The sequence below is a fragment of the Eumetopias jubatus genome, unplaced genomic scaffold (assembly GCF_037043125.1).
Source record: "Eumetopias jubatus isolate StellerSeaLion01/CBP00866 unplaced genomic scaffold, mEumJub1_p1.0 scaffold_12, whole genome shotgun sequence".
In the NCBI taxonomy this organism is placed as follows: domain Eukaryota; kingdom Metazoa; phylum Chordata; class Mammalia; order Carnivora; family Otariidae; genus Eumetopias; species Eumetopias jubatus.
Genome location: NW_028274818.1, coordinates 25,102,194 through 25,110,482, shown reverse-complemented (window position 1 = coordinate 25,110,482; position 8,289 = coordinate 25,102,194).

The window sequence follows — 8,289 nt, the reverse complement described above, 5'->3', positions numbered from 1 at the left end:
CCCCAATCGCTTCTTGCCCGCGGACTCGGGCCCGACTGGTTGGCTGCTAGTGCTAAACGTGATCTGGGGCAGACTGGGTGGCACCCCCCCATCAAAAATAGGTTCGGGATGGACAACGGCAGCGACCAATCGGAGGCCGGGCAGGGGGCGGGCTCAGCCTCGGCGCGGCCCCTTTCCTTCGCTTTGTGCCCGGGAGGCGGGGCGCCGGCGAAACGCGGTGCGAGGAGTGACGGGAGCTGCGGGCCGGCGGCCGGTGCCGCGAGCTCGCGGGTCCCCTCGCCCGGCGGCCGGCGACCCGAGGTTCCCGCTGCCCGGCGCTCGCGGCGCAGGGCAACCTCCTCCGGGGCCGCCCCGCCGGGAGCCCCCCTACGCCCTTCCAAGGCGTGTGCGCCTGTGCGCGTTTCCTCGCGCATCTTGAGTGTTTTCTCCAGCCTGTGGCCTTCGGGAAGACCGGGAAGTGTCGGTGCGGAGCCAGCCGGCTCTGACCCCGCGGGCTCAAGCAGCCATCCCCGTGCTCCTTTCCGCGCTCGGCACCCGGAGAGAACCGTCCCCACCTCGTTCTTGGACACAGCCCCTCTCTTGTTGGCTCGGCACCTCGCGCTGCCTCCGGATCCCGCGTTCCTCTAAGCAAATGGCTCAGCCCTGACGGAACCGGCCTTAATAACGTCCCAGTTTTGGAAGGGGTGGGGATGGGCGGGCGGGAGGGAAAAGAGGTCAGACTCGCGCCTGGGGTCCCACGGGCACCACCTGAGGGAGGTGCCGGGGGCGAGGGGAGCGTGGCTTCCTCTGACCCACTGATCTTGGTGGCAGCACAGGGGAGAGAAGTCTCCATCCCGGGCTAAACGAAATCCAACTTTCCCTGACGCACCTTGTGGCATCAAAGAGGGGTGTTCCCATCTCGCCTTTGCCACTTCCTCCCTGGGGTATCTCCACCTCTCCAACGCAAACTCAGTACCAGCTCTCTTCGGGATGTTTTTGTGCAGGGGGTGTGACCTACCCCAGAAAGGAACTGCCACCCCCCAGGTTTTCCCCTCTTGTCAGTGGAACCTGTGACCAGTGGTTCCTTCCTGCCCTTTTCCACGGGAAAGGTGGCTCAGGGGTCATTCTAGGTGACTCCAGACCACTGGATGGGTTTGGGAGCAGAGATGGGCCTGGAGAGAGGAGAACATAGTACTGTTGGCTGTCCTTTCCTCTCTCAGACACACAAGAACACACACGCAGCAACCTGAGCAGGTCATTCCTTTGGACGGGGGGACAAACATGAGCAACCTGGCCCCCCACCTCCCACTCTAGTACTTAGGATTATTTCAGTTTAGCTGCTAGGACATTTGCATCAAGGGCCTGCAGTGTCACAGGATCTCTATAGGAAATGTTAGTGTATTAGAACTCCAATTTTGGGGGCGTCTGGGTGGCTCACTAGGTTAAAAGTCTGCCTTCAGCTCAGGTCATGATCCCAGGGTCCTGGGATAGAGCCCCTCGAAGGCTCCCTGCTCAGTGGGGACTTTTCTTCTCCCTGTCCCTCTGCCCCTCCCCCGCTCCTGCTCGCTTTCTCTCAAAAAAAAAAAGAACCCCAATTTTGGCTTCAAACCCTGGGTCTCTTTGCCTGGAGACAAAAGTAGCTGCTAGACTAGGAAACAGTGGGCTCTATACAAAAGGATCCCTTTTTGAATAGGGGGTGTAGGATTAGGTGGGAAATTAAGGCTGATGTATCTGGGGACTTTTCAGTCAGGGGCTGGAGACAGTTCCCATCCTGTCCCGTTCAACAGTCTTCTCTGCTGCTTTAAATCGGTGCCACAGCTCAGCCGCCTATGCAAAATCTTGAGCTCCCCCTATTCCCTCCCCACTTTCCATTTTTTACCCACCTGAAAACAGTTCGCTTCTCCTGTGGGTTTTGTTGTTTTTAATCAAAGTATACCAGACATGTGTGAAAATGCACAAAGCCTAAGTGTACAAGTCAACAAATTATGATAGTCAACATACCCATATAACTGCGACCCAAACCAAGAATTAAATTGTTACTGGAATCCCAGAAGCCCTCCTCACTTTCCTTCCCAGCCACTACCCCACCTTCTTTACCAAAGGTAACCTCTAACACCATAGAATAGTTTTGCCTGGTTTTGAACTTTATATAAATGGAACCATTTGTGTAGGTATTATTTTGTGTCTGGATGCCCTCAATATTATATTTGTGAAATTCATGCATAACACATTGTGGTAGCAGTGGCTCATTCATTTGCATTGCTTTACTGTATGGCATTAAATGAACATACTATAATTTATCTGTTATTTTGTGGGGGGGTTTTGTTTGTTTGTTTTTTAAGTAGGCTCCATGCTTGTGGAGCCCAGCGCCGGGCTTGAACTCACAACCCTGAGTTCAAGACCTGAGCTGAGATCAATAGTCAGATGCTTAACCGACTGAGCCACCGAGCTGCCCCTGTTATTCAGTTGTTGCACATTGGAGTTGTTTCCAGTTTGGAGTTATTATGAATAACGCTGCTGTAACTATTTTGTTCGTGTCCTTTGGTACATTTCTGTTCATATTTCTGTTGGATATATACCTAGGAACAGAATTACCAGGTCATGGAATAATCCTATGTTTAGTGTTAGTAAATGCTCCTAAATAATTTTTTCAACTGCTCATGTTAATTACACTCCTGCCAGCATGTCTTAGAGTTCCAATTACTTCACATTTTCGGCAACACTTTGTTTAGTCAATCTAAAAAGATTTAGGGCGCCTGGGTGGCTCAGTTGGTTAAGCGACTGCCTTCGGCTCAGGTCATGATCCTGGAGTCCCGGGATCGAGTCCCGCATCGGGCTCCCTGCTCGGCAGGGAGTCTGCTTCTCCCTCTGACCCTCTTCCCTCTCGTACTCTCTATCTCTCATTCTCTCTCTCTCAAATAAATAAATAAAATCTTTAAAAAAAAAGATTTAAAAATTTTAGCCATTCAGGTGGGTATATAGTGGCATCTCATTGCAGTTTAAATTTACATTTCCCTGATAACCAATGAGGTTAATTAAGCACCTTTTCATATCCTTTGTCATTTGGATATCTGTTCAAGTATTTTGTCCACTTTTTGGGGTCCGTTTTGTATTTGGCTTTCTGTCTTACGGCTTTGTAGGAGTCCTTTAAATATTTCAAATATGAGTCCTTTGTTGGTTTTAGGTATTGCAAGTATTTCTCTGAGTATATAAATACAGAAGACTTTGGTTTTGGGGTCTTCTGAAGCCCCGGGACCACTGGGACAAGACTGTGAGCTCTGGGTCCATTTTGATCACTCGTGTATTCTCAGTTCCTGGCCCTTAGTAGGACTCAGAAAATACATTGAATGAGTAATGGATGAGATAGATAAGACTCATCCAGGTAGTTTGCCGTGTGTTGTGCTGATCCCTAGGGTCAGGCATCGAGAGGGGCTGGAGGGAGCAGATTTCCTTCCAGCCCAGCCAGCTGTGACCTTGGGAAGGGGAAGACACCCAGCCCTTCCCTACTAAAAGAGCAGAAATAGCTACAATCTGTGAAGAGAGAAGCACGGATGTAGGGAGCAGAGGTCACAGATGAAAAGACAGGAACTAGCAGCAGGTAGCAAGCCAGCCAGATGCTTTAGAAGGAGGGACTCAGCTGGGGGTGGATGCTCAGAGACTCTCAAGGAGACGGTGAGCATCACAGCAGACAAGAATCTCCAAAGTTCACATGGGCCTCCTACTGCCTCAGGACGTGCCCACTCCTAAAGCTTGTTAGCCGAGAGAGCTCTCCTACACTTAGACACATTTTTCCCTCTCTGAAGGCGCTGCCTTGAGACTTTGGTTGCCAGGTCTCGTTCCCACCTCCACAAGGGGAACTCTTTTTTTCAGATCTGGGCTTCCTCGTGGTCTGTAATGTCCATCCTGAAGATGGAAGATGATTACGTCATTGCTAGTCCCTTCTCCAGGAAGTCTTTCCCCAGGCCTGTGGCATTCTGTAGCACTTCTCTGTCACTGTCTTTCACCCCAGTGTCCTTTCTTTTTTTCCTTCAGCCACAGCAGACACCAGGTCAGCTCAGAAGTCTCTATAGGAGAGGGATTTCTCCCTTGCAACACTCTAACACACTCACAGCACCCCTCTCCCCGGTCCCTAGAAGACAGTGAGGCTAGTGGTGGCTTCAGAATTTTCTATATAGGAGGACTTTGGGGTAGAAAATTGGTGGGAGAGGAGCTAGATGGTGTGTCATCAAGTGGTGTTTGTATAGCAACCACAGTATTTTCACTTAGAATATGAGATTTTTCAGTGGGGGTGAAGGATTTGGGGGAAGGGGGAGGTGTTGCTCACCGACAGGGGCCTGTGGAGGAGCCTGTGAAGGAAGCATCTCTGTGGGGGCAGCCTGCTGCAGTCTTGCTTGGTACTTTTCCTAATAGGGGTTCATTTAGCCTCAATCCTGAGGTCTTCCATGGCCCGCGGCCTTCCTTCAGGGACAACTGAAGTCTACTAATGGCTTTTCCATGGACTACCTGGATACTCATCCTGAAACATCATGAAATTCCAGAGCCCTGCACATCCTGGATCCCCTAACCAGCCTGTTATAGTCACAAGACTAGCCTGACATGGCTGGAAACTTTTCTGTCTTTTGTTTCTGCTGGGGAAGGGGTGCCCCCTCCCATTTTTCCCCTTGCCATAACCCCTCCCCTGCTATCTCCTTCCCAGAGGTCAACTTCTTTCCTGCTGCCCAGAGCTGAGGTGATATCCCCTTCCGGCTTCATTCAGTTCTAGGAGGATGTAGTGATGGGGGTGGGATAGGGAAGTGTGGCCATCTGTGCTCAGGGTTGGTTGTTCTCACCACTGCCTTTGCTTCCCTATAACTGAGCTGCCCTTTCCCAAAGTGCCCTGGATACTCTCTCTGGATTCCTTTGGGCAGGAAGGTTCCAACTATTTCGAAGCTGCAGTTCTGAAATCACTGGGTATCGCTGGAAAGCCCCAGGGGCAAGCAACATTGTCTGGTGAACTATAACTGGGGATATAGTAGTAATCTTTGAGAAGAAGTGCACCAGAGTGGCGCATGCCCCAGTTTTGTAATCACATGGGTTTGAATCCATGCTTAGCCACATATTAGGTGTGTGACCTTGGGTAAGCTCCTTCATGTCTCCGAGCCATATCTATAAAATGGAGACACTACTCTCTTTTTCAGAGATGCTGTGAGGATTAGTGATAATCCAGCATTTGGAACACTTCCTGCACATAGTAAGAATATTATGATTCCACCAAAGAGGAAGAGGCACCATCAAGAATTAGGCATATGGAGGGGGCAGGTCAGACTCTCTCTGGGATGCACACTGAAGTCTAGACTTTGCAGACTCTGAGGGCACTCCTAATTGGGAAGGGTTAAAGATGGACAATTTTCAGCATCGTGGATGTCGGTGGGGAGCTAGTCTCAGGGCAGCAACCCTACAGTGGTTATCAGCCAGATATGGGTAATCTTTATCTTTCCAGAGCCAGGATGCAAGAGGATCCTAATTTGCAAACCAGGTTATCGTTTTAAACTGCCCTCCGTGTTTACTGTTCTTTAATTATCCAATAGCCCAGTGTTTCCTAAACTGGCCTGGTCGTAGGAATCACCTGTGGGCACTTCTTTTAAAATATGGATTTCCAGGCCTCTCTTCTGGAAATACTGTTTCCAGAATCTGGTGCCAGGCCAGGAAATCCACCCTTTTATTTTTTTTCAAAGATTTTATTTATTTATTTGACAGAGAGAGACACAGCGAGAGAGGGAACACAAGCAGGGGGAGTGGGAGAGGGAGAAGCAGGCTTCCCGCGGAGCGGGGAGCCTGATGCGGGGCTCGATCCCAGGACCCTGGGACCATGACCTGAGCCGAAGGCAGACGCTTAACGACTGAGCCACCCAGGCGCCCCAGAAATCCACCCTTTTAATTGGTGCCCCAGATGACTCCCGTGATCTGTCCAGTTTGGGGAATGGTGCCCCAGCCTGGTGGTTTTTAACCATGACTGCATATTAGAACCTCCTGGGAAGTGTTAACAAAAATATACCTTTGTCGGGGCGCCTGGGTGGCTCAGTTGGTTAACCGACTGCCTTCGGCTCAGGTCATGGTCTCAGGGTCTCAGGACTGCCTCCCTGCTCAGCGGGATTCCTGCTTCTCTCTCTCCCCCTGCTTGTGTTCCCTCTCTCGCTGTGTCTCTGTCAAATAAATAAATAAAATCTTAAAAAAATATATATATACCTTTGTCATAGGAGGAAACACTGAACTTTGTCTGGGAAGGCTGTGGAAGTCTTCCAAGACATGGAGATGCTTCAGTTGAATCTTCCTGTGTGGATTTATCTATTCACTCCCTTAATCCTAATAATTACACTATGAAGTAGGCTGTTGCAACACAATAGGTCAAAAACAAGTCCATGGATGGGAGAAAGGTAGGTATTTTGAAAAGTTATCTAGGTTAGTCATTAGGGAAACGCAAATCAAAATCACAATGCAATACTACATCACACTCCCTAGGTCGGCCATTAAAAAAAAAAAAAGCAAAGCCCAGAAAATAAGCCTAGGTTGGCGAGGATGTGGAGAAGTTGAAACCCTGTATATTTGCTGGTGAGAATGTAAAAGGGTGCAACCACTGTAGAAACATTTTGTTGTTTCCTCAAAAATTTAAGCATAGAATTACCATCTCCCTAGCAATTCCACCCCTAAGTCGATGCCGTAAAGAATTGGGAATAGAGAAAAGCATTCTAGTTGGAGGAAACAGTGAAATGGCAGGCAGGCCAGGGAGAATGTGGCATTTTTGGGGAACAACAGGTTTTTCCATATGTAGGGGGATGCATGTTGGGGTGCGGAGGGAAAAGACAGTGTGGTACTTTGTGATGATACCAGTTACACAGCTTGAGACTTATCTTACTTGGACTTTTTGTTTGATGTGCTGGTTTTGTTTTCCCAAGTAGATTGCAAGGTCCTTGAGCATAGATGCTTTATTTTTTAAATTTATACTAATTTTTAATGCCTAATATTTTAAAATTTTTGTGCTGTTGGCTGACACGTTCTAATTTTTTTTTTTTTTTAAAGATTTTATTTATTTATTTGAGAGAGAGAGAATGAGAGACAGAGAGCACGAGAGGGAAGAGGGTCAGAGGGAGAAGCAGACTCCCTGCTGAGCAAGGAGCCCGATGCGGGACTCGATCCTGGAACTCCAGGATCATGACCTGAGCTGAAGGCAGCCGCTCAACCAACTGAGCCACCCAGGCGCCCTGACACGTTCTAATTTTTAGAAAAGATTATTTTCTTCTTTTTAAGAGTAGTTTTAGGTTTACAATAACATGAGAGAAAGGCGCAGAGACTTCCCGTATACCTCCTGCCCCCATAAACATAGCCTCCCCGTTATCAATATCACTCACCAGAGTCGTACATTTCCTACCAAGGATGAATCAACATTGACATATTGTAATCCCCCAAAGTACATCATTTACCTTAAGGTTCCCTCTTGGTGCTGTACATTCTATGGGTTTGGACAAATGTATAATGGTATGTTTATCATTACAGTGTCATACGGAGTATTTTCACTGCCCTAACAATCCTTTGTGCTCTGCCTATTCCTAACACCACCTCCCCACGACCACTGATCGGATTATTTTCCTGTCTCCATACTTTTGCCTTTTCCAGAATGTCCTATAGTTGGAAACATACAGAGTGTAGCCTTTTCAGACTGCCTTCTTTTACTTAGTAATACACATTTAAGCTTCCTCCATGTCTTTTCATGGCTTGATAGCTCGTTTCTTTTAGTGCTGAATACTATTCCATTGTGTGGATGGACCCCAGTTTATCCACTCACCTACTGAAGGACATCTTCCTTGCTTCAGAGCTTTGGCCATTGTGAACAGGTCGTTGTGTAGATAAATGTTTTCAACTCTTTTGGGTAAATACCAAGGAGTGCAATTGGTGGATCATATGGTAAGAGTTTTGTGAGGAACTGCCAAACTGCCCTCCAAAGCTGCCATATTATTCTGTATTCCCCCCAACAATGAAAGAGAGTTTCTGTTGCTCCATATCCTCACCGGCATTTGGTGATGTCAGCGTTCTGGATTTTGGCCATTCTAATAGGTGTGTGGTGATATCTCATTGTTTTAATTTGCATTTCCCTGATGATGTATAATATGGAGCATCTTTTCATATGCTTATTTGCCATCTACATATCTTCTTTGGTGAGGTGTCTGTTAAGGTCCTTTGTTTTATTATTTATTTATTTTTAAAGATTTATTTATTTATTTGACAGAGAGAGAGCACAAGCAGGGTGAGTGGCAGGCAGAGGGAGAGGGAGAAGCA